Below are 27,816 nucleotides of genomic sequence, written 5' to 3'. Positions count from 1 at the left end.
GCGCAAAGTGCTAGATAAGAAATTGTATAGTTCACATTATTAAAGGGAATACAAAAAGTATTTTACCAACCCTTAGTCAAAAAAAAAAAAAAAACCCCAAAAAACAAAAAAAAAACAAACAAAAGCCAAAAAAACAGAACAGCTATAGGATAATAAATAAAAGAACAGAGTCAGAGTTCTGGGTTGCACATGACAGAAAGTAGCTCTAATTAAGCAGAAAAGAATTGTTTGAAAAATATTAGATAGCTCATAGGTAGAGAATCAGGCTTAGGAATTTTGCAGAAGCAAAAGACCATGCCTTGCTTTGAGGGAAGCAAGGCATGGTTAAGAGGTTACAATAAGGCAGTCTCTGCTTAGGACATGGCTGCTTGAAAACTTGCTATCCCGGGTACTGCTGCCTTGACTGCATGTTGTTGACTGTGCTTATAAGCTTTCAGCACTTCTGGAGCTTTCTTTCAGTGATCTGACTCCTTTGCCCCTTGCTATCACCACCTAGGATTCAGTGTCCAGAGTAGGAGGACCTAATTGGTGTTAGACTTGCACCCATGATGAGGAAGATAAGGAAGGGAATATTTGCTTCTCACTTTTTGAAATTCTCTCCAAATTAGAATGGTTGTGGATGCTGAACAGCCTAAAGAGTACTAAAACCTCCTATAAATTTCTCTTACTTCACACGTCCTATCCTCAGACTCTCTTCCCAAAGATACCTACAATTAAAACTTTCAGGTATTCTTTAAGAAACTGTTTTCTTCTTACATCCACTTTTTAAGAGAAATAGTTGGGAACATAGTGCCTACTCTTCTGCATCTTGCTTTTTTTTTTTTTTTTTTTTCCATTTACCATACTTAGGAATTTTCCATACTGACATGGAGATGGAACTGATTTTGTTATTGGCTTTTATTCCATTTTATGATCATTCCATAATAAACAGTCCCCTCCAATCCATATTAGGTTATTTCTTGTTTGTCACTATTGAAAACAGCACTCTAATAAACATTTTCTCACACATACCTTGGTGTCCTTTAACAGGTATTTACTGAAGGTAGATCCTTAGCAGTGGAGCAGTGGAGTTTTTCTCTTCTCCACAGTGGAATTTATTCTCACCAACATGTATGACAGCATCTTTCCCCCTTCAGTCTTGGCAAACAATATTATCAAACTTAAACTTTTTGTAATTTGTTGGGTAATTTGAGTTTTATTGCATTTCTTTAATTGTGAGATTAAGCGACTTTGTGATCTTTATTGGTCATATTTTTTTCCTTTTGGTTTGTACATGTATACTGACCCTATCTTCAGCATATTTAAAAGTCTTTTTTCTTAATGATTTTTATGAACGCTTCAAAAATTAAGGAAGTTAGTGGTATTCTTTCTTAAGACAATTTTATAATGCCCTGCCTTGCTGGTCTTTTGAATTTTATGACTGCGAGATTCAGGTGAAGCTGTTACAGAGAGCTTGATGGATTATCTCTGTTTCAAATTATTGATTGCTAACTGTATGCTTTACTAATATGTCTAATCATGGAATGTCAAAGATTTTGTTAACAGTTGTTTGTTCAAGAATATTCTTTAAGAAATAACCTTGCTTAAATAGCAAATTGAAACAATTTTAATCCAGAAAAATGTCATGCATCCACCACTCTTGAGTTACTGAATCAGAGCAAACCTTCTCTTGGACAGAGACAATAGAAGTGAAAGGGAATTTAGTGGCTTCTAAGCCTAGCCTTGCCTTTTCTCTCTTTCTTTCTTTCTTTCTTTCTTTCTTTCTTTCTTTCTTTCTTTCTTTCTTTCTTTCTTTCTTTCTTTCTCTCTTTCTTTCTTTCTTTCTTTCTTTCTTTCTTTCTTTCTTTCTTTCTTTCTTTCTTTCTAGTTCTGCTTATCCTCTGGCTCTAGTGTCATACGACTCTCTAACCTGTGCAGTTCTACCTTATTTAATGTTCTTTTTGGATCCAGACATTTTCCTCATTTCAAGCCTTTTCTTTTGTCTTTACTATTCTTATGTTCCTTTATATATGCTCTTTTGTATTCATCTAGGATTATTTCCCTTTTTTCCACTAGGATTATTTCCCTTCCCCCACCCCCGGTTGTAACCTTTTAAGTCTGAACATTGTGAGTGAATTCTCTGCAACTGTATTGATTGGTTTTCTAAGATAATTTCTGTTCATTTGCCTTTTTTAAGCTAGTATCCCTTGTGATTGTTTATGCAGAATTTTAGTTTTTAAATTAGTCTCTCTGTAATCTTTCCTTTTGGATTTTGAGTTATGAATTCATACCCTGTTATTTAAATGAAGCTTTTGAAATCCGTTTTACTGATCTGTATCATATCTAACTATGCCAGTATTTCCTTCCTTGTCTGATGTGAACTCTAAAATTATATGAACACTTTCTCCCTGTTTCCTGGCATTTCCACTGAAACTTGTTCCTCATTCTAGGTTAGAAATACGTCCAGAATTTTAGTTTTCTTCTTTATTGTATTAATCTACTAATAAAATTAATCAAACATACCAGGTATTTGTTAGAAAACTGCGTATGGTTGAAAATACTTTTTCATGGGTGCCTGGGTGGCTCAGTGGGAGTGGGTTAGGCCTCTGCCTTCAGCTCAGATCATGATCTCAGGGTTTTGTGATCGAGTCCCGCATTGGGCTTTCTGGTCAGCGGGGAGCCTGCTTCCTCCTCTCTCTCTCTCTGTCTGCCTCTCTGCCTATTTGTGATCTCTGTCTGTCAAATAAATAAAATATTAAAAAGAAAATAATACTTTGTCAATAGGTATTTTGACAGTTGTAAAGTCCCAGTAATTACTGTAACTTTCCTCTTTTAATTTTATGCTCTATTCCAAGAATGTTCCCATTTCCACTACCTTCCTAAGCATATGTATTGTGGTCTGTTGTGTTTTTTCAATGATCTCTGTGTTTTAGACCTGTGCTGTCCAATATGTTAGCTATTAGCCACATGTAGCTATTTATGTTTAAATTAGTTAAGATAAATTTACTCATTAATGTTCATTTGCCTTAGTTTTCAATAGCTACATGCGGTTAGTGGCTTCTGTGCTGGACAGCATAGATACAGAACATTTTCATCACTGAGGAAAGTCCTATAGGGCAGTGCTTTTTTTTTTTTTTTAAAGAATTATTTATTTATTGAAAGACACAGCAAGAGAGGAAACACAAGCAGGGGGAGTGGGAGAGAGAGAAGCAGGCTTCCTGCTGAGCAGGGAGTCTGATGCAGGGCTCTCAGTTCCAGGACCCTGGGATCATGACCTGAGCCCAAGGCAGATGCTTAATGACTGAGCCACCCAGGCACCCTGGACAGTGCTTTTCTGAATGTCATTTTGCTTTTCATTCTAAAAAGTTCTCATTCCTGAAGGTGATATACTTGTTGTATTTCTATCTCTGGTATTAAGCAAAATACATTTGAGATATTTTGACGTGGGTTGCATTTTACATGTTGGTAGTTGTAATCAGATTACTTTCCTAATCAACTTTATTGAGGTGTAATTTATTTGCAGTAAAGTATATTCACTTTAAGTGTACAGTTCAGGGAGTTTTGACATGTATATACATCCATGTAAACATCGCCACAGTCACGATTTAGAACATTTTTAGTGCCATAAAAGTTTTCTTCATGTCTCCCTTTAGTCAGTTCCCCAGCCTTGATTCTGGGCAGTTTCTAATTCTTCACTGTAGTTAAGTTTTGACTGTGTTAATATTTTATATAAATGCAGTTATAGAGTATGTACTTTTTTGGGTTGGTTTTCTTAGTCTTTGCATAATTACCTTGGTTGTTGCTTATTTCAGTAATGACTTTTTTCTTTTTATAGCTGAATAGTATTCCACCGTATGGTTACGATATAATTTATTTATCCACTCACCTGTGATGGGCATTTGGGTTATTGTAAATTTAGGTCTATTATGAACAAAGCTGCTGTGAGCATTCATGGCCAAGACTTTTGTGGACATATATTTTTTTGTCTTTTGGTTAAATGTCCATGAAAAGAATTTCTGGGTCATATGATATAATTACTGAAAGAAAAAAAGGTATATATATTTAGGTTAATGGAACAGAAGAGAGATTACAGGAAAACTCAGACATAGGTTGTTAGAAAAGATGATAGAGAATTCACTGGGGACAGGATACTCATATTAACAAATGGTGTTGGAACAACTGAATATCAGTATGAAGACAATTACTTCTGATAATACAAAAAAATCTCATATTACATACAAATGGATATTGTAGATAGAAGTATAAAAGTAACATGTAAAACTATAAAACAAATAGATAAAAACAGAGAAGAAAATCTTTGTGACCTTTGGTTTAGTCAGAGATTTCTTTCTTTTTTTTTTTTTTTAAGATTTTCTTTATTTATCAGAGAGAGAGAGGGGAGAGACCGAGCACAGGCAGACAGAATGGCAGGCAGAGGCAGAGGAAGAAGCAGGCTCCCCGCCGAGCAAGGAGCCTGATGTGGGACTCGATCCCAGGAGCTGGAATCATGACCTGAGCCGAAGGCAGCTGCTTAACCAACTGAGCCACCCAGGCGTCCCGAGTCAGAGATTTCTTAGTACATAAGAAGTTAACCGGGTAAGAAAAAATTCACAAGCTGGACTTGATCAGCATTAAAAACTTCTGTTGTTTGAAAGACACCATTAGTAAAATTAAAAAACAAAAACAAAAACAGCAAATTTGGAAGAAGTACTCACAATGCATATATCCAAAGGACTTAAACTCAATGCAATATAAAGATGATTTTAAAAAATTCATAAGAGGACAACCCCATAAAGAAAAGACAAAAAAAAAATTTTGAACATAAACTTTACAAAAGAAAATACTTAAATGATAAGTAAATATATTAAAATATATTCAAAATAAATCATTGGAGAAATGGAAATTAAAAGATAACGAGGACCTGTTTCAAATTTTACTGGGATAGCTAAAACTTCAAGGGGTAATAATGCGTTGGCAAGGATATATAGCAATTTGAACTCTAATCCATGTTGGTAAAAGTGCAAAATGTTACAACTTCTTTGGAGAAGTGCTTGGCAGCTTTTAGTTCATAGTAATAGCTTTCTGAATTTTTTCACTGATAGCTCACTTCCTCTGCTGTTTCTTTTTCCTCTAGTTCTATCCCTCTTTTGAGAGAATAGATTTTCTTTCCTACTGGGGATCCTAGTCTTTGATCAGACTTTAATATAAAACTCTGAGTTTTGCTTTTGTGTTTAACTTGATGTAATAGAGGAGAAGGCAGTACTGTGCAGGCAAGTGTTAAGATTGCATTTTTAACAGGATACTTTACTTGTATTGGATGTATAACTGATCTTAAGTTTGACAACCTAAAAATGAGTAGGATAAAAGAGTGTTTGGGGCTTGCCTGTGTTAATGGGATTAAGACAGAGATGACTTACATATTAAAAAGAAAAACAACAACCCAATTTCATGTTTTAGTAGTAGCAATGGCAGCTGCAGGTATATTAGAGTTCTAAGAGCAAATTTTAATTTTTAAAAAAGATTTTATTTATTTATTTATTTATTTATTTATTTGAGAGAGAGAGAGAGAGAGAGAGAGAGATATCACAAGCAGGCAGAGCAGCAGTCAGAGAGAGGGGGAAGCAGGGTCCCCGCTGAGCAGAGAGCCCGATGCAGGGCTCGATCCCAGGACCCTGAGATCATGACCTGGCCTGAAGGCAGAGGCTTAGCTTAACCTGCGGAGCCACCCAGGCACCGTATGAGCAAATTTTAATTTAACATGAATGCAGCAGAACTAAATAGGGTGCCAAATAATGAGTTAGCTACAGAAAAATGTAGCAAATAAGTAGTTATTTTTTTTTTCTTTTCAGATATGAATTTTTCTTTTTTACCTATTTTTGGAGTAGTAGTCTTTTCTGAATGGGATATCTTTAAAAAGGATTTGCTTCTGGGTTTCTCCCAGACTTCCAGGAGCATTTGTTATTATGATTGTGGTTTTCAGTGCTACCCTGTAAATACAGTAGTAGTTGTCACAGAGGAGGTACTCAATAAATATTTGTAAGATGAATTTTTATCAATTCTCCAAGCATGTAAAAGTGATCAAATGCTCTAATAATATAAACTTTAGTAGCAGTATATATTGACAAGCAGATATACCAGTTCACTTTCAAGAAAGAGAATGACTCAGGCTTTCCAATAAAGCTTGAATTTAATTGTCTAGAATAGATTTAGTCTACATGAAGCCCTTCCGGTGAGTGGATTGATCAGTTAGCTGTTGAAACATGGAAAAAGCATGGCCAGGCTTTAGGCAATGAACCTCAGATATTTTTGGCAAGACAATTCCTGTTGTAAAAATGGAGACATCAAAACGTCTTTGTTAGAAGTTGCTTTAACTAGCTTCTTTTCTTTGATTCCACATTTATTCAGCAGCACTATACTTTCAATTTTTGGTCGGTCTCCTTATGGAAATATATTGAACTTGTCATAAAGATGTGGGTAATTCCTGTTCAGTTGGACTTTTTAAGGAAATTAATATATTGCTGTTATGGTCTTTATGATATTTATGTATCAGTCATATGACATGAGTTTGAATTTGTTTCTGAACGAAAGTACCATTCACTATACTGAGAGGATTACATCTTACACAGAAGGTAGAGGATCAGACCCTGGACTGTCATAGTAACTTCACCAGAGTAGTAACAGAATTTCTTAGGCCTATAAAGAAAGTTTATCTTGTAACCCAAATTCCTCCCCCCTACCTTTATTGGAACAAGTTTATTAATTTGGTATAAGTGTGTAGAGCAGCTAGATTGAGTTTTGCATTTGTTTAATGTAATCTTGCATTCCTCACAATTGAACATTGTGTTTTATTTTGCCTGTAGAGTGCTCCAGTTTATATAGCAAGTATATGTAAACCTACATAGACTATATTTCATAAAAAAATACTATAAGATCAAATTTAAAATTGCTTTATAATTACTGACTTTCTTAATTGTATTTAGTCCATTTACATTTAGTATAATTATTGAAATGTTTTGTTTACCATTTTTCTGTTTGTGTTTAGTTGTTCAATACTCCTTTGTTCATTCATTCTTATTCTCTTTCATTCCTCTTTTCCTCTACTCTTTGGGATTAATGGAATAATTTTAGGTATTCCATTTTAATTCTGTTGACTTTCTAGCTATACATACATATACATACATACACACACACATTTTAGAGGTTGTGCAATAAGGGTTAGAAAACACACTTTTTAGTTTATTCTAGTCCTCTTAGAGTTGATATTGTGAGCATTAAATGTAAGAACCTTATAAAAGAAGAACTTATGTCTACCTATGTATTACATCCCAGAATACAGTGTTACTTTATTTGCTTTATACACTTGTATTTCAGAGAAAGGGAAGGAAAAAATGTTCTTTTACCTTTATTCCCATTATTCCCTTCAGCCTGAGGGGCAGGTCTGATGGCAACAAATTTTCTCTAGTTTTTTTATCTTTTTTTTTAAGATTTATTTATTTATTTGAGAGAGAGCATGGGGGGAGAGGCAAAGGGAGAAGTAGAGAGAATCTTCAGACAGACTCTGCATTGAGTGCAGAACCCGAAGTGGGGCTTTATCTCAGGACCCTGAGATCATGACCTGAGCTGAAACCAAAAGTTGGATGCTTAACCCATTGAGCCACTCAAGTCCCATTGTCTTTCACCTGTCCTTCTGAGACTCCAGTAATACAGGTGATAAACTATATTCTCTTGATTTTTGTATTGTTACACAGGTCACTGACGAGCTGTTCATTTTTTCAATTTCTTATTTCTGTTCTTCAGATTAGATAATTACTACTAATTTGTTGTCAGATTCATATTTTTGTGTTCCAGCTAATATTTATGCATATCAAGCTGCCTCTACACATATTTATTATCTAAAGCATTTACCTACTTTATCTGCAAGTGCAAATTCAGTGAGTTAGGAATTCAGAATAGGCATGGTGGAATGGTTTGTTTTAGCTCCAAAATATCTGGAGTCTGGGACTCCCTGACTAGAAATGAGTTGGCAAATTGTGGCCAAATCATCTACAGGTGTTTTCACTCACATGTCTGGTAAATGCTGGCTGTTATCTGGATCTTCAGCCTGTCTATTGGCCAGCACCCCTCTACTTGGCCTTTCCAAGTGGTCTCTCCATGTGGGTTAGTTCATGCTTCATCATATTGTGTTAACTTCGTGCCAAGAGTGAAAATCCAGATTCCAAGGTGGAAGTGCTTGACATTTTTATTATCTAGTCTTAGGAATCACATAATACCACTTCTGCTATATTCTCTTGATTCAGGTTGTTACAAAGGTGTGCCCAAGTTTTAGGGGGAGGAACAGTAGACTTTACCAGTTGATGGAAGAAGTGTTAAAGTTAGGTTGAAAGGAGAGCTATGTGAGATGGATGATGCAGTCCTTCTTGAAAAATGCAGTCTGCCACAGCTTTCTTCTGCAGTCTCCATTCTTCTTTTAAAGTGAAATCTTTTTTTTTTTATTTATTTTTTTTTTTATTTATCAGAGAGAGAAAGGGAGAGAGTGAGCACAGGCATCCAGTCTTCTTTTAAGAGTAGACTTTTCTTTCCAGATACTGGACTTTTGAGGCCTAGAATTTCTGTCTTTTATAGTTTCTGTTTCTTTGTTGAGAGTTTTCATTCTTTCACTTATTGTAGTTATCTTCCTTTGTATTCATGTATATATTTATAATAGCTGTTTGAAGTCCATATCTGCTAATTCCAACACCTGGTTCATCTTGGAATTAGTTTCTATTGACTGCTTTTTTCTCTTGGTCATGGGTCTTATTTTTCTGCTTTGCATGTCTAATAAATTGTAATTGTTTAATGTCGTGATTGATATGTTGTATGTTGTGAAAGGTAATGTTTTAGGGAAATGTGGATTGTTACTTTCTTTAAGGGTATTGAGTTTCATTTTGGCAGGCGTTTCTTCTGGTATGGTTAGGCTTGGTTTTCTTTGTTAAGGCAGGCTTCTTTCAGGTTTGTCCTTTGTCTTAGGGCATGGTCCTCAATTCTAAGGTGTGGCCTTTCTGGGGGCTCAGCTGAATACCTCGTATGCTTCAATGAAGTCTCTCCATTCTGGCTGGGCCAGAACTCCTCCTCCTGGATGTGCTATCTCTGATGTCATCTCCATTATGCTTTCAGATCCTGCACATACGCAGCCCAACTCTTGGCCAAGGACCAAAGATGAATTTCCACACAGATTTCTGAGGTTCTCCTACTCAATCCCTTTTCTCTTCCTTTTTGTTCTACAAACTTCAGCTGTCTTAGCACCCCCAAACTCAATCTCTGCCTTTACCTCAGTGAGACCTTTGTTGCATTTGTTCTGTTTCCCCCCTGTGTCAGAAGAGAGCCTTCACACTGAAAGTGAGGTAGTCATGGGAGTTACCTCATCTTCCTTTTTTCTGAAGGACTGTAAGCCTGTGCTGCCTTTTGTTTAGTGCCCAAAATGGTTTGCCCAGTTTTAGATTTGCTTCTAGTCAGAGGATAACTCCTGTACCAGATACTCTATAATGGTTGAAAGTATATACATGCTACTGTAAGAAAACTTGCAGTAGATGACCCCTTTGTATTGAAAACCAATATAAAACGATTTTAAGAACAAACTTATTTAAGGCCTGAAATTTTTACAATAACCTTACTACTGTAAAATAATTTATAATGTTCAAATTTTGCTTTTTATTGAATTTTACCCATAAATTTGTATTGATTTTTTTCCAGAAATAGCAAATGCAGTGAAAATTTTAATATCATTCTCTCTTCCTGACTGATATTAGACATTGCTAATCATTAATGATATTCTTCCCCAGTCTCCAACCTGGATGTTGTTTTAATAGCCTTAATATTGCACACTGGTAAGCAAGCCACCAGCAGCTTGATGCTTATTTACCATTTTAGTGTTTATTTCCATTTTACTAGCCCAATCAGTATTATTTTGTGGGATATATAGTTTTTATGAAAGATTTCCCTAGTAAATTATTTACTTCTCTAGAACTGAAGAACTGAAGTGATTTTTTAAAAAAAGTCATGTTAAAAGGAATCATTAAGGCTATTAAGTTCTCAGTACTTCCTGAGTGAAATGTAAGAAAATATAAGCTTGTGAAGCAGACATTCTTAGCACTTGTGTCTCTGATAAATAATACTTGAAATTTAAAAGAGAATAAAAAGCTGGTTTTGAATATAAGTTATAGACACCAGCTAAAATAACACAGGAAGTGTCTTGATGAAATTAAAGGTTGAGCTTTCTATGGCTGTGCCTCTAGGAGGGATTTAAAGGTCAGTGACCAGCATTTTGATAAATTGTGTTTTGTTAATCATTGTTTTTCACTGAGATCAGATTTGCAATTTTGTGGTAGTGTATGCTAATAATTTTTTTAAAATATTTTAATTATTTTTATTGGACAGAGAGAGAGAGAGAGACCTCAAGTAGGCAGAGAGGCAGGCAGAGAGAGGGGGAAGCAGGCTTCCCACTGAGCAGAGAGCCTGATGCCCAGGACCCTGAGATAATGACCTGGGCTGAAGGCAGAGGCTTATTAACCCACTGAGCCACCCAGGTGCCCCTGCTAATAATTTTTTTTTAAAAATGTCCTCGAGACAGGCTTCGTATGAATGAAGATACCACTTAAAAAAGCCTCATGAGTCTTTCTTTTTTTTCAAGATTTTATTTATTTATTTGACAGACAGAGATCACAAGTAGGCAGAGAGGCAGGCAGAGAGAGAGAGAGAGAGAGGAGGAAGCAAGGTTCCCACAGAGCAGAGAGCCCTATGTGGGGCTCAGTCCCAGAATTCTGGGATCATGACCCGAGCTGAAGGCAAAGGCTTTAACCCACTGAGCCACCCAGGCACCCAATCATGAATCTTTATAAACAGGAATTGCATGAATCTCATTAAAACCATATCTGGGGGCACATGGGTGGCTCAGTTAAGCATCTGCCTTTGACTTCTGGGATTGAGCCCTGCATTGGACTTCCTGCTCAGAGGAGAGCCCTCCTTTTCCCTCTCCTCCTCCTCTGCTTGTGCTGTCAAATAAATAAATAAAAATTTAAAATATCCCAAAAAACCCAAACTGTTTCTCAAGGAGGATGGTTGTCATGTTAAAAAAAAACCCAGGTTTCCATTTTTTTCTAATTCAAAAATAGTATATAAAAATATTTATTTTATGTAAACTAAAATATACTGTTCAAAAACAGTTGGATTTCTAAGCTCATCAGACTGACTTTCTGGAGGTAAAATAATATATAACTTGATCAATTTATACTCTTTTGGAAAATACAGTAGGATACTTTTTTTTTCCATTGGAAAGTAGTATATGCTTATGTTTTAACAGTTGCGGAAGTGTTGAAAGTGAATAGTGAAAACCTCCATCTCTCCCTGAAAACTTGTGATAACTGCTATGACTGTTTTGGTATTTCAGCCCCACTTAAGTGTGTGCAGGGCAGCCACATGTGAATCATGTTCCTTGGATTTGGGCTATAAGATGAGTGTTTGCTTATTTATACAATATTGGTTTATATATTTGGATTCAAAACTTAACAGTCCCAGACCCAAAATGTACTAAAAGTGAATTGTTAGTCCCCCAAAATACCTTTTTCACTGCTCACATTTAAATTTTAGCTTTCTTGGAGAAAATTGTATTTTGCAGATCATTCTTGCTTACTCATTTTCTCTCAAAAACAAAAACAAACAAACAAAAAACCCTTGGAGGAAAAGATACGGCAGATAGCAATGAGTTATGTTTTCTGAATTTTATAGTCACTGTCCTTCAAATAATTTGTTTTTGTTTGGGTTATCCCAGTTATCCTTAGCATTTATATAAATTTCTAAATTTCTGACCATATTAAAATGCAAACTGAGAAAAAGCTGTAGAAGTATAAAGCTTCTGGAAGAAAGCATAGAGAATATCTTTGTGAACTCTAGGGGTAGGGAAAGAGTTCTCAGAAAGGATACAAAGTTGTAAACAAAAGAAATATTTGATATATTGGATTTTTATCAGAATTTTATTTTCCTTTTTTAAGATTCTATGTATTTATTGTTTGAGAGACAGACTGAAAGAAAAGTGGAATGGGGGTACAGAGAGAGAAGCAGACTTCTTGTGGAGCAGGGAGCCCAACATGGGACTTGCTCCCAGGACCTGGAAATCATGTCCTGAGATGAAGGCAGACACTTAGCCAACTGAGCCACCCAGGTGCCTTTTATCGGAATTTTAAATTGTTGATTATCAAAACACATTATTAAGGAAAGGAAAAGGCAAGTCCTAGATAAGGAGTAAATATTTATGTCAATACAGATATGTGATAAAAGACTTTTACCCGGAATATATAAAACATCTATAAATCAATAATAAAAAGCCAGTTAATTCAATGGGGCGGGGTGTGGTGGTGGTGGCTGGGGAATGAGCCAATGAGTTGAACAGACATTTTCAAAGAAGAAAGTATAAAAATAGCTAATAAATAAATGGAAATATGCTTAATATCATTAGTCATCAGGAAAAGGAAGTTGAAAAACCACAGTAAGGTACCACTTTGTACCTGTTGGGAAAGCTGTGATTAAAACTGACAGCACCAAATGTTGATGGGACTGTGGAGCAAATGGAACTCTTAAAATGCAGATAAGTTTGTAAAATTGTATAACTGGTTTTGGAAAACTGTTTAGTACTTTCTTTTAAAGTTAAACATACACCTGCCCTATCTACCTTATGACCCAGCAACTCTACTTCTTAGTTATTACTTATTTACTCAAGGGAAATAAAAGTATGTGTCTCTAAAATTTTTGCACAAGAATATGTACTTATTCATAATAAACCCAAACTGTAAACATCCTAAATATCCATCAAAGGAGAATGTTTAAACAGATGATGGTGTAGTCATGCAGTGGAATCATTTTCCAAATAAAAGGAATCAACTATTGATGCATGTAACATGGATAAATCTGTACAACAGTAGATTAAATGAAAGAAGCCATTTACAAAAGACTGCATCTTATATGGTCATATTTATATGAAGTTCAGGAATAAGGACAAAACTGTGGTAATATTAGCTGCCTGGGAGCTTAGTGGGGTTTGACTGCAAATAGGCATAAGGAATTTTCTGGAATGGTGGAATATTCTGTATTTTGATTGAGTTGGTTGTACACCTATGATCTCTTTCACTGTATGTAAATGTTATCTCACTTTGAACTGAAAATCCAAAAGTACAAATTGAGAAATGTTTAGGAATTGGGAAGATAAAGACGTATGAGAGACAAGAGTAGAAGGGTGTGTAGCACCACTTTTTTCTGTAGTATAATCATATTTTTGAGTAGAAGTCATCTTAGCAGAATCACTGCTTCCTTGGTTAGTTGAAGAAGTAGGCTAAACTGAAGAATCCTAAAAAGTGACCCATACCTTAAATATTTAAAGAAAAGTACGCCTGAAACATTAGGATGAAATTGTTCTCTGTGGTTTATTAACAACCACCACCAGAACCACAAAGTAGTAATTTTCCTTTGTTTCCCTTTGCCCCTTGGCAAGAGTTCTTAGTCTTTTTTTATGCCGTGTACCTTTTTGGCAGTCTGGTGGAGCTTATGGACCCCTTCTTAGCCCTTCTTAGAGTGATTTTAAATTAGGATTACAAATATACCTGTTACATTAATATTAGTCATTTGTTCTTGTTTTTGTTTTGCAGAAGAAAAAAGGTTAGAGATAATTGCAACCAGAGACTAGAACAACAGTAGAGAAAATCAATGATCCTCTTTACTTTTCCCTTCATTAATAGAATACCACTTGTTTGCTGTGTACATGTTTTCCCAGAATGCCAATAGTAATTCTAGCTTCCCTTGTGGCTAGATTTGATAATGTGATAACTTATGATCTTTTGTTCTTAAGTAGAAATGATGAGTTCTTAAAGGAGGGGCCTATCCTTCTTTCCCTTCTCCAGTCTGCTTATACAAATATGATGGTGCACCATCGTAGACCTTGCACTGCCCATCGTGTTGGCTGAGCATATGATGGAAGGGTCCTGGGTCCAGTCCTGTATGAAACAAATCTACCCAACCAGTTGTACACTACTAATCCTGGAATTTATGTGGGAGAGTAGTGTATTCAGTGTAATTAGTAGCATATTTGTTTATGAGCCCCTCCTCCCTCCACCTTCTTCTATTTCTCACAGCTAAACCTTATTCTCACTGATACAGTTACTCTAGTATTACTTTTGATGGCAGGGATAATAATTCATAAATAATTTTATCCCAGGGAAATAAGCACAATTTCAGGTACTTAATTCATGTTTTCTCAATACATTTAAATAAAAGATAATCTTGATAGGAGTGGGTATCAAGGAATGAAAACATGAAAGCATACCATTAAAAAAAAATAGTAGGGACCCAGAACCCTTAATGAAATATGGTCATGCAAGGAAAGAGCCTAGTCTGGAAACTGCTGAGTGGTTTATGGAATGAGGGCCTTACTCTGCAGAAATTAAGAGGAACCCATCTTGTCATACTAAGTCCATTAGAGAAGGTATTGATGGTATAGGAGAAAGTCATTGTTATGTTTGTTTTGATTATAATAGTTCAGAAAATACTAAGAAACCAAATATGTGCTAGAATACTATAGTTAACACATTATATAAAATTTATAGTCTAATAACCTAATTCTTAAGTGTTGATAATAAGTAGTATTTTACCATTTGCAACTGTTTTAGTATGACATACGAATACAAATATATCATTTCAATTAGTGACAAAGTTATGAGTCATGATTGTGTGGCATGATATTTCACATCCAAATGTATGAACTCTCTTTCCTCTCTACCCAACCACACACATTTTCAGCCCTCTTTGTGTTTTTTGTTTTGTTTTGTTTTGTTTTTATTAATGATTTTTATTTTATTTATTTGACAGAGAGAAATCACAAGTAGATGGAGAGGCAGGCAGAGAGAGAGAGAGAGGGAAGCAGTCTCCCTGCTGAGCAGAGAGCCCGATGCGGGACTCGATCCCAGGACCCTGAGATCATGACCTGAGCCGAAGGCAGCAGCTTAACCCACTGAGCCACCCAGGCGCCCCTTCAGCCCTCTTTGTAGTAGCTAAATTTGTAATTTTGGTTATATCAATTTTGGGTTTTATGTGATTATGACTAGATAAATGCAGTTTACAATTAAGTACTATAACTGTTTTTTCTGAGCATTTTATTTTCCCTGGAGGTAAAATTCTCTCTGTCTCTCTCTCTCTGTCTCTCTCAACTTCTTTAGTCTCTATGTTTTTAACTTCAGTTTATCTCTAAACTATATAAACCTCCTAACATGTTCAAGCCCATTGGACATTAAATCGATTTTATCTTCTTTAGGAGCCTTCTGATCTACCGTGAGTTGGGTCAGTTGTTCCCTAGGTTTGCCTTACAGCTGTCTACTTCAGATGTTTCTTCACCATCATTCTGAGAATTCCCTTTTCCCCTTCTCATGAGTTGGATTCTTCAGTTCCTGGAATTGTCCTCTTTCTTGGTTTCCCACCTTGTTTTGGTAGAACACATCTTCTAGTAACTTCCTGAGAGAGAAAATGTGGACAGCATTTCTCTTGTTTAAAAAATGCCTTTACTATATATTCACACTTGATTTAATGTCTCTTTTGGTATGGTATTCTAGGCTGGAAATAGTCAGAAGGTTTTTTCCTGGAAGTTGTTTTCTAGCTGCTAGTGTTGCCATTAAAAAGGGTGGTGTAATTCTGATTCCAGATACTTTTTATGAAACCTCTTTCCGCTTGGGCAGCTTATAGGATCCTATGTTCATCTTTTCAGTATTCAGAAATTTCACTGAGCTATATATGCTGTATTTGGGTCTATTTTCATCACTTTTGCTGAATACTCATTGTATCCTTTGACTTAGGAAACTCCTGTCCTTCAGTTTGGGGTATTATTCTTGAATTATTATCTTGGATTTCTTTTCCTTGTGTTTTCTGTTCTTTTCTCTAGAACTCATAAGTTGAAACTCCTCGACTTTAAATCTTCTCATTTGTTTTCCATTTTTTTAATTCTGTTTATCCTGCTGTTTCCTCAGCTTATACTTTTCTAAACTCTCTCGCCTATTGTCTACCTCCTAACGGTAAACAAATGTATATACATGAAGTACATACATGTGGTAAAAGCACATGGCAAGTGCTTTTATTGGCTGTAATTGTTGCTCTTGTTTAGGTTTGTTTGTTTTTTGCTCTTGTTTAGTTTTGTAATTGTTTGGAAGGAGAGGTCTTTGGTGTTGATTCTTTGGCTTATTAGCTGTATGACTTTGGGCGAGTTTTATAATTTTTTGACTCCTATTTTCCTTGTTTGTAAAATGTGAGTAAGTTCTATCTCAGATGTTTGTGAGCATCAACTGAGAATATATATATGAAAATACTTAATGAACTTTGTATGGAGTTAATAGTTACTACTTGCATCTTTCAGATATGGAAAGTTTCTTTGAAAGAAAATGATGGCTGAATTTTCATGTTATTTTTAAGATTACTTGATTACACATGTCTATTTTTCTCACATCTAAATGAGCTAGATGAACTTAAGCTAAGTGCTAATGCTGCCTTTTAAATAACTTACTTAATACTCAACCTCATAATGTTAGGCTGAAGAGAGATGAAAATATTTATTCTGTGAAAAGCTCTGGCTTTACTTCAGATTGTATAAATCTGTGTAATATAATAATTATTTAAGAATGACATGATTATTAATTTAAACCCATGAAGGGAATATTTATTGGAATTTGTTTGTTTATTTTTCTTAAATGGTACTTGAGATTAGGAAAAATGGAATCTTTTAGGTTTTATCAATAGTATAAATGTAATTTCAAATGTTAGCTCATTTTTGTTAATGGTGGCTTTTTGTTTGTTTTGTTTTAAGGTTTTTGGATTCAAAGCATAAAAACCATTACAAGATATACAATCTGTAAGTATGTTTTTTATTTGTATGCTTGCAAATATCTTCTAAAATAACTATTAAGTGAAAGTTATTTCCTTGTTAGAATCAGGTAGAGTTAATGATATATTTTAACAGAATTGTGTTCCTAAAACAATTAGTCCAAGCATTGTTAGGTCATTCAGAAAGCATAGTGATGAGGTCAAAACAATGTTGGCACACATTCACTTTACTTGATACGGTTTAAATGACTTGGCATCTAGCCCATCTTTGAGCCAGTAGCCTTGTGGTGACTTGAAGTGTAATTCACACCAGAGCTTTTCTGTTAAAGCTTTAATAACCTCTTCCATGGAGGTGTGCTTCAGAGTGGGTGTGGTTCTGTTTATTCTGGTCTTTAGGTCATTCAATTGAAACAGCTTTTAGGGTATTCTCCAACTGTATATAACATAAATAAGTTACCTAATATTGTTGAGTTGGGTGGTTTCTGTTGTTTGGGGCAGGGATGTAAGGCTTGCCCGCTTGGTACAGCTGGTTTATCTTATCTTTAACCTTTTGTTTTTCTTTTTGACTTTGTCAGTAGGGATGTGAAAAGGAAAAAAGAACAAAAGAAAAATGGGAAGAAAGTATTTTGTCATTTTTGCCCTTGAAGACTATTATTCCTTTCCAAAATACTGACCCATTTTCTACCTTTTAAAAAATGTTATATGAAATGTGTTATTTTTCTCCTTGGTTTTTATTTTTCCTCTGTGATGTCTGTAAATTATGCAACAGAAAAAAATTTTAATCTGTAGTTACATTTCCTGATTGTCACAGTTTCTGTAAAATTTATTTCTCAAATGTAAGAGCAAGATTCTTTTCTGCCTTTGGTGGGCATTTAAATCATCATCAGAAAGGATGAGAGATTCTGTGTGCTTTGTTGGCTTATAGGATGTTGCTTTTCTATCTTTAATTTAGTGATCTATCTTGAATTGAGCAATAAGACCTCAGAAGACTTACGAGTAAAGTAGACACCATTATTGTTTCTTCTAGTGAGTTTTCATTAATTTCCTCAGATTCACAAAGAAGCAAACATTTATGCTGATTTTGCCACATATTAGACCCTGTAAAACTTGCTGATGGTACAGAGGTGAATAAGATACCATTTCAGTCTTTCGTAGTTTTTTATAGTCTGAAGTAATAAGTAGACATAGTATTGCAGAAGAGGTAACTTGTATACAACAGAGCTGTGTGGAGAACAGTGGAAATAGGACTTGTACCCTCTAGGCAAGTTTTCATAAAGAAGGGCATTTTTGAGCTGGGGTGAAGGAATCCGCTGAGACTCTCCTGGAGACCTCCAGGTGGGGCGTATGGCATTACGGGCAGAGGTTGGCATGGAAGAAGGCGGTTGGCATGGAAGAAGGTGTTTGGCATGGTGGGGTTTAGAGTATGGCAGATAATCCATTATGGTCAGATTCGGGGGTAGGGTATGGAGGGTGTGGGGTGACAGGTAACAAGGTGAAAGAAAGGTGCTGCAGAGATTGGCGTGTAGGTGGGCCCCAGCTTACACATGATCTGTGCATAGATCTTCCTCTTGTCCTGATTAACCTCCTGTAACAACAAGCCTTGTTGCAGATGCCAGAATGCTTCAGTGGAGGAAAATAAAAACCACAAAGCTTTTTACTTTTGAATAACTAGATTCAGAAGCTGAGTTTAAAAAAAAAAAAAAACGAAAAGAAAAGAAAGCACAGAACAAGAAGTGTCAAGCTGCAGTCTATTAAGTGAGTCAGTTCAGGTTTAGACTCTTAAGATTAGGCATTTAGAGTCCCAGAAGGAAGGTAGAAAGATACCAAAGACAGATTCTGCCTTTTTCAAAATTTTATTCGAGTTTAACATTATATGCAAAGAAAAGGAAGGAAATTCTTTTCATTCCTGTATTTAGTGGCTTCCTGCTTCCAGAATTTAGGACCTAGGCTTGCACTGTCAGTACTGTGGCTCACTTAACATTATTGTGGCTATAGGTGGCATGTGAGCTAGTCTGGGAACTTGGCTGCCCTTTTACTTTTGTGTTTCTAAACACAGGATCCCAGAGTTAATGAACCGTCTCTTTGTTAATTGAGTGTAGCTTTTGGTATATATATTTCAACTCCCCTTCCCCAGTTCATTTGATGGAGTCATAGACTTTCAGAACTGGGAAGTATCTGAAAGAGATCATTTAGTCCAACCTTCTCATTTTACACATGGGGAATCTGAGGCCTAGAGAAGTTAAGTGAATTGAACAAGGTCACATGGGTACATATGGTAGCAGACCACCCACCGTTGACGCCAATCTTCCTTTCTGGTTTTGTTGTCATTTGTTTTAACCTCCCCAAATTTTACTTCAGAAGTTTCTAGAACTACCAGGTTGTAGCATGTTTTGATTTCTGATGTCACTTTTTATTCTCACTTTCTCTCTACCCTTATTTGTATTTCTGGCTCTGGGTAAGTGAGTCTGGCAAGCAGCAGCTGTTTCTCTTTTCTTTCTTTTATTTTTGGGATGTTAATTCTATGTGATGTATATCTTTTCAGGTATATACACTGAAAGGTCCTAAAATATTGACACTAGACGTACATGTATTTAATGGTATATTAAACTTTTTATGGCAATTGTGATGTGCGGATGAAGAACAGTACTTAATATGGACTTTTTAATAATTGACTGAATCTGTTTATGTCTCTATATTATGAAGCATTCAATAAATTATCTTAAGAAAGAACAAAATTAGCTTCATATCCTTAATCAAATTTGGGTATGATGATGCTTAGTGAATTTGTTTTGGGCAGGTGTGTGTATTTCATGTTTCTATGTTCCTCTGTATACCTGTAGGCTGGTGAGGGTAAGAGGGGAAGGGAGGATGATGGGGATAGAGGCATAATACACTTCTTGCCTTTGAGGACCTTAACTGTTCCCTGGATACTTGTTTTTAAGAGGGTTACTCTATTTCATTGTGTATTCTGTTTGACACACAACTCTCCATCATTTGGTGATGAACCTCCACCTGTTGTTAATTTTTATCTGTTAAGGTTTCTTTTTAAGATAGTGATGTTGAAGAGAGTTAGAGACCTGTATACTTCCCTAATGCTTTGGGAAGTCTCACTTATCTGGAAGCTTTTCCTGTTAGTCTTACTCTTCCTTCACTTTCTGTCAACCCCTTCATTAGAAACTCTTGCAATGCTTCATCTCTCTTGTCTCATATAAGCCAATATAAGGTGAGGATTTTAAAAAAGATATCTTTTTTACACTGAATTTTAATTTTAAGGAAGTGTAAATGGTCAGATTTACCTACTACTTGTCTCAGTCAAATCCCATTTTTCATTTATGTATCTTCAGTTTTGGTTTGTTGAAGGACTTATCAACTAACATACCACACAAACGTTATAAGGAATTGGGAATGTGCACATGCACGTGTGTGTGCACGTATGCACGGTTATTGGAGAAGGTCTTAATTAAAGAAGAGAGTCATCATTCTTATTCTAGCAACCCCTCCTCCAGATCACTTCCATTACTACAGGCCCCGGTATATGTTCTCACATACTCTTCATCCACTTCATCGATACCTGTAGAGATTTTCATAACCTTTTCATGTTTTCATGGTCGCTTTTTGTTGGTTCTATCTTTTATGCCAAATACTGCTCTAGTAGGAAGGCTGATTTTGAGTAGAATTTGTTATTGCTTTTGTTTTTGAAGCTGTTCTCTCTTTTGTATTGTAAGTGGAAGAAGTATGGAGCTGTATTGGGAAAAGTTTTTATTTTTGTAACCAGAGGACCTGGGCTTGAGTCCTGGCTCTTCTAAATCTTAGCTTTCTCATATATAAGATGGAGATTATATTTTCTATTATTATATTGGTGTGACTATGAATTAAAAAAATGGAAACTCCTTTGTAAGGTTGTGTACATGTGGTAAACATGTAGAAGCTCATTAGTTCCATTTTTTCACCATTTCTGCCTCTTAACAGTAATATTTGAGAATCAGTTTATGATGGAGTCTTAAGCAGTACTTGTCAAACCAAATGTGTGAGCTCCTGAAAAAGCAGGAGAATTTTAGAAGACTAAAGCTGTGTGAAACTCAAAATGTTGATTTTTCTGTTATGCTGCCATGAGACCAGCATCTTAGAGCTTTGCTTCCTAGCCTGCTCCTTGTCCCTCACCTTTTAAGTCCTATCTTTACACGAGTCTTTATAAAATATTCTGCACTATTTACCAGACCTCTTCTTTAATCTGTACTAAAGATAGTGTAAAATGTGACTATTTTCTTGGTCAGTCTTCCTCTTACCTGTCATGTTTTGCATAGGAGTGAGTATGAAATTATTTAGCAAGGGTACATAAATATGCATATGGCATTACTAAATGATTTTTTTGAGCAAAACTCAATATTTTAAAAGTGAAAAGGGGGGAAAGCTTTATTTTAAGTAGTAGTATGGAAGTTGATTTATTTCAGGTCTGACCATTTAGAAAATAGTGGATTCTGATTTGTTTATAATTAGTTCAGCTTTCATGTGGATAGGATTTAAAACCTTTTAAAGTAGAGGAACCATACAGATATTTTTAGGATTTCTTAAATGTGAAATACATGTCCACAATCACATATTGAAACTCTTAGGGCCAGTGTGTCTCTGCATTCAGAATTTTTCCCTTTGCAGAAAGATAACATGGAAGCATAAACTTACTAATATTACATAACACTCCTCTGGGGTCTAGGGCAAAATGGTCTTCCTACCATTTTCACTCTTTACTCTTAAGTGTATTAGTTAAAGAGTGCACATTGTCATAAACTCAGATCGGATGCTGCCACAATTGAGCCTGTCATAAGTTTAACAGAAAATGTTAAGATATTTCAGACTTTGGGGATTTCAGAATTGGAGAGGAAGGGATTGTACAATGACCTTGACTTGTTTTAAAACGCTAAGTTTTTATTTTAAATAATTTTTAAAAATCTCATTTGGTTAGTAGCTGTAGTTACCATGATTTTGCTGACCACAAATTCAAGTGTGGGATCCCTTTCAGAGCTTCTTAATGTTTGTTAACACACCTATTAACCATGAGTAAACCAGTGCATGATGACAAACATGTCACTACTATTAAAGAGACCAATTTTAGTATGCTCTAAGTAATATAGAGTTAACATTTTACTACTCTGTATTTATTTTACTTCTTATTCCTTCATTACTCTGAGACTTTAATTAAAACTCGTAACTGAGAGATTTTTGACAAAGATTACCTTTGTTAGAAAAATCTGCCTTAACAATTTTTTAGTAAGTGTAGTTTTTGAGTAGATTAGTGTCATTCACTTTTAAAAAAAAATTTTTTTTCTTTGCCCTTATAATTTTACTATTTTAAAAATTTATCTTTTTAAATAGTACTTCAAGAAAACGATGTATACTCAACTCTGGGGTAAAGACAGTACTGTGGCTCATTAGGTGTTTGTACATACTTGGTGAAGTCAAACATATACTCCCTCAGCATGCAGGAAGTTTCAGGGGACACGTGCAGCTGGGTGGGAGGTGTGTGCCTGAGCGGCATCACAGGTTTTGTGAGCAAGTAATGGAAGCCCTAAGTGCATAACACCTAAGATCAGTTTTCTTAATGGTAAAATGGGGATAATGACACTACCTACTTCATAGAATTGTTAGGATTGAAAGAAGTAGTTAATACAAAACAACATGATGCCTGGTACAGTATAAAAGTTCAGGAAATGTGTGTTACTATACTTTTTTTTTTTTTTTGCCAGTGCAAAAGATAACTTTAGATCACATTTAAACTTTTCTTTTAGGTGTGCTGAAAGACATTATGATACCGCCAAATTTAACTGCAGAGGTAGGTATTAACTGCCACGTAATGTATTTCTGTTATATAACTTAAAACCAATAGACCAAATCTTCTTGTCATAGCAGTAGTGAATAAGCTCAATTATTAAGTGATGTAAATATTTATCTTAAAGATGGTCTTAGACAATTTGGAAAAATTTAATTTTACTTTTGTGTTTTAGGGAACAGTTATCATATAAACCTGCCAGTACTAGTAGGAATACTAAAATGCAGGGTTGACTGTAAGAATTAGGAAAAGTTTCTAGACAAACCATAAAATAAAGAAAGGGTTATATCTACTGTTGGAGGCATTTGGTCTAATAGTAAAGGATTATAGGAAGAATAAAGCAGACAATGGAGTAACTCCGTGGAGTCGTGACCTAAAAGGGGCAAAAGTTTATGACAAATGTGGATAAGAGGAGCCTGACAAGTGGGAGCAGGAGCTGCTTTAAATGAGTTCTTCTCCAGGTGTAGTGAATTTTTCTGAGGTCCCACAAAAACCTTCCCTCATTGTTTGTGGAACCCCTTGAACCATGAGAGACCTGGAGAGTGAAGAAGCTTGGCAGATGCTACCATGATAGAAAGAGAGGGTGGAGCCTATGCGCTCCATGTTGATGTGTTTGCGGTGGATCCCTTCTGACAGTCTAGATCGGATGTTCAAACAGCTGGTTTGAGAATTCAGAAGTGCTAGTGGTGAAAGCCAGTACAGATCCACTAAGAATTTTTCCTTTTTCATGAATTTAAGCTACTGCTTACTAGGCAAAGCGTGTTTTAGTCAACGTTTAAATAGACGTTTAACAGTTTCCTGGCTGTTTTGTGTGCCCGTGGGGAGATGAAGATGGAATGCTGAGGCCCAGGTGAAAGCATCCCAGCGACTCCTGTAATGGTCATCGTCGTCTCCCAGGACCACTCACCTGACACACTGAATCCAGTTCCATATTAGTGATGATGTGACTGAAGATAGAAGGCATACTTCTCACATATTCAGATGACACAGAGGACAATTATGTACATTAGATGTCAGTCAGGATTTGTAAGGGTTTTAGTAGAATGGAACTGCTGAGGCAGGGACCAGTAAGAAAAAATTTAATAGTGATATAGTTGAATTCCTGTTTCTGAGCAACTTAAAAAACACAACAACAAAACCCCTCTGACTATAAGCAAAGAGAAACTTTGGGTTTTTATAACTCATGTGAAAAGACTTGAAGCTTCATTAGATACACTTTACTACAACTGTATACGTTTTTATAAGTAGGTTTTTTCAGCTTCTTTAGTAAATGTCTTTAAAATCACGTGTAGTATACAACACTAACATTTGCAAGACCATCTTTAAATAACACGCTTAGCATTTTTATTATATGAAATATAAAAATCAGTCCTTTCCATTGTTGATTGATTGGTAATCTATATCTTCTCTGGAATATATGTTTTGTGGTGATGTAATATTATAAATATTATGACTCCTTTTGTCAGAAAATGCATTGAGAGCCCTGACAGGAAACCTGCCTACATGACATTTCATTTTGAGTTTGCCTCTCTCTCTGACATGTTGCCTTCTGCTACCTCTCCATTACAAAGTTTCCTCTTTCATAAAGTGGGGAAAATAATGCTCAGCCTCTGTCTAGTGGGTAGGTTTAAGAATTGAGACATTGGTAAATTATCAGGCAGCAAATTATTTTTCTCTGGAGTTCACTTTTTCTTTTAAACATCTATTAAGCTTATATGCAACATTTCTAAAGTTAATCTACTTTAATAAAGAATTCAGGAAAGACTTTTTTTTTCCTAATTCTGAGGTTATCCTTTTACCACAGTTGCACAGTATCCTTTTGAAGACCATAATCCACCACAGCTAGAACTTATCAAACCCTTTTGTGAAGATCTTGACCAATGGCTAAGTGAAGATGACAATCATGTTGCAGCAATTCACTGTATAGCTGGAAAGGGATGAACTGGTGTAATGATTTGTGCATATTTATTACATCGGGGCAAATTTTTAAAGGCACAAGAGGCCCTAGATTTCTATGGGGAAGTAAGGACCAGAGACAAAAAGGTAAGTTATTTTTGATGTTTTTTTCTTTCTTCTTCCTTGATCTGAGCATTTATTAGAAAACAGCTTTTTATAAAGATGGTTGGTAACCCTTATTTCTTTATTCTAAACATTTAAATCTGTTACTACCGTAACTGTAGTATGAGCAAATGACCGAATCTCTCAATTTTTCTGTTCATGCTGGCATTTTCATATCATGCTAGTAAATCTTATGCATTAACTGTATGGCATATTTGGTCTTATAAAATCCTGGCAGAGCATTTAAAGAAGCAGTACGTTGAACAAAAGTAAGCTTGATATTTCTGAACCTTGCTTGAGAGTAAGATGTCTTTGGGTAATAACTTGGATGCCATTTCCTACTAAAGTATGATCCTTTATAAGTACATGAAAATTATTCTTTGATATGAATATTCACGAATATAGTTATAATTAAGATTAGTCAAAGGTTCTTCTGTTATTCAGAAGGGTAATAAAGACGATGTTGAAAATCACTGACAAACTTAATCTGTGTAATGTGTTTGAGGGGAGAACATAAAGTCAGGAGAAGTTTCATAATAATTTCTAAGAGATTCATTTCTTTGGATGGTAAACATAAACATATGTTTATGTTTCTTACAGAGAGATTTTGTACATTTCTCTGTCTCTGAGAAGGAAAAACTCAAACCGCTCCAGATAGAAGGAGAAACTCACCTAGACAAAGAACTCTCTTGAGGGAGACATTACAACTTTATGAAGAAATTTATTCTAGTTTTAATAACATTTACAATCAGGAAGGTTCTCTTCCAGTTTAAGTTACTTGCCTGCCTGCCTTCCTTTAATTTTTAGTGTGGGCTTTGAGCTCGTGACAGTGAGATCAAGATCTGAACTGAGGTCAGGAGTCAGACGTTTAACTGACTGAGCCATCCAGGCGCCCCTAAGCTGATTTCTTTTTAATTCAACTTCAAAACAGAAACATGATCACTTCTATTATTTTAGCTGGTGATTGCATTGATTCCTGCCTCCTTTTCTCCTTCCTCATTTCTTATTTTATTTATCTTTGTGATTTTTAAAAATTACTTCTAGAGATGCTAGAGTGTTGTGTATTGGTGATAGTTTATAAAACTGAATCTCATGTTAGTGCTTGATTTTAGTAAATATTCATTATAGTAGATTGCCTTACATTTCTTTAGAAGTTGTGTATGTCCTGAGATGATAGTAGTAGAGTGAATTCTTGAGTGGAAGGCCTGAGATGTTTACTTTGGTTCATTTTTTTCATCATCTAGAGGGAAATAGTTGCTGTTACTGATTAAAAATATAAAAGGTAAATTGTTCTACACTTAAGTGAGTAAGTCCAGGGCAGCACAGGGGAAAGAGACTGAATGGAAAGAAAACAATAGAGAAACAGGTTGAATCAAAGTACAGTAGCTGAAGCAGTGGTAGAAGTTTAGAGCAAGCAGGGTTGATGAGCAGTAGACACTGTATGTAGTTGTGGGAAAGAAATCAAATCAAAAGAATTTCAAATAAAAGTAGAGAAGCTGTGTATTATGGAGCCAGAACACTAGATTTAAGCTCATGGCTCTTTTTTTTTTTTTTTGAAGATTTTATTTATTTGACAGAGAACACAAGTAGGCAGAGAGAGAGAGAGAGAGAGAGAGAGAGAGAGAAGCAGGCTCTGCACTGAGCAGAGAGCCCGATGTGGGGCTCAATCCCAGGACCCTGGGATCATGACCTGGGCTGAAGGCAGAGGCTTTAACCCGTTGAGCCACCCAGGCACCCAAAACTCATGGCTCTTAAAGGATTTATGTGACATATGTTCTAGAAATATGATGAAAGCTATAGTCTCTCACTAAAAATGTACATGGTATACTTGAACATAAAGTTTTGCTTATAGTTTTTAATTACACAGATTTTTTAAATGTGGAAAATAAAAGGAGTCTTTATAAGAATTATGTCCCCTTTTATTTTTTATTCATTTATTTTTAAGATTTTATTTATTTGACAGAGAGATCACAGTAGGCAGAGAGCGGGAAGCAGGCTTCCTGCTGAGCAGAGAGCCAGATGTGGAGCTCGATCCCAGGACCCTGAGATCATGACCTGAGCCAGAGGCAGAAGCTTAACTTACTGAGCCACCCAGGTGCCCCAGTGTCCCCCTTTTTTTTAAATTTTTTTTAAAGATTTTATTTATTTATTTGACACACAGAGATCACAAGTAGGCAGAGAGGCAGTGAGAGAAAGAGAGGGAAGAAGGCCCCCCGCCAAGCAGAGAGCCTGATGCCCGGCTCGATCTCAGGACCCTGAGATCATGACCCGAGCCGAAGGCAGAGGCTTAACCCACTGAGCCACCCAGGCGCCCCGTGTCCCCTTTTTAAATGGAAAAAGCAGTGGCTCTTTGAGGTTAATGACGAAATCTCAATGGTTACAGATTAATCAGAATTAAACTTTGGTTTTGCCAATAGGAAGTTTTTTGAAAGGGCTGCTAGTATTTAGATTATAAATAATACATTAAAATTATGCCATTGTCTTTGACTTGACAACTTCTTTGTCATCTTTTATATCCAATCAATTTTGACTATGTTTTTGGTGAAAACAAGTGCTTAAAATGCTATCTCATGAAAGAATGAAAGAGCAAATGAAATCTGTAGATTCTTTTGTCAGATGAATGTAGGATTGTATCAAAAAATTAAGATTCTCTAAAATTCTCCAGAAAAATTCATGTTGCATCATTTTCTTTGCCTTGGTTAATGAGATCATTTTGGGCAAGATTCTGGCATAACGCTGTGTTAGGAAGGGAAGGATTATGACTTCACATTTTTAGTTTTAAGGTTGAATTAAATTGTGCAAACGAGTTTATATTTTATCCAGTTGACTGCATTTAAAATCCTGGCTGTAGAATTTTGCCTTCTGAAACTAGTGAACTTATGGGTAGAAAAGCATTTCATAATTGCTCCCATTTCTTGACAAAACCTCTTGAGAAGCCCTTGATTGAATGTCTTGGCTCTCCTGAATTTGGCAATTTTCATAGCAGTAGATTTTTCATGAAACGCCCTCTTTTACAGACTGTGATTTGAGGCTTGGCACTGCTAGAGCAGGCTACTTCCCCATCAATGGCTAGA

At 35.7% G+C, this 27,816-nt stretch overlaps 1 pseudogene across 1 annotated transcript in view; it reads left to right on the top strand.

Annotated features, from left to right (window-relative positions):
- The window catches only part of LOC309859846 (phosphatidylinositol 3,4,5-trisphosphate 3-phosphatase and dual-specificity protein phosphatase PTEN-like), a 107,917-nt pseudogene that overhangs the window by 51,640 nt on the left and 28,461 nt on the right, over positions 1 to 27,816 (top strand). The window contains exons 5-7 of the transcript XR_014316667.1: positions 16,844 to 16,888; positions 22,644 to 22,687; positions 24,489 to 24,727. The product of XR_014316667.1 is annotated as a phosphatidylinositol 3,4,5-trisphosphate 3-phosphatase and dual-specificity protein phosphatase PTEN-like (transcript). The remainder of the gene's footprint in view (positions 1 to 16,843; positions 16,889 to 22,643; positions 22,688 to 24,488; positions 24,728 to 27,816) is intronic.

Source organism: Mustela nivalis (assembly GCF_964662115.1).
Source record: "Mustela nivalis genome assembly, chromosome: 2".
NCBI lineage: Eukaryota > Metazoa > Chordata > Mammalia > Carnivora > Mustelidae > Mustela > Mustela nivalis.
The sequence above is the reverse complement of the archived record's forward strand: the minus strand, read 5'-3'. Positions and strand labels throughout refer to the sequence as shown.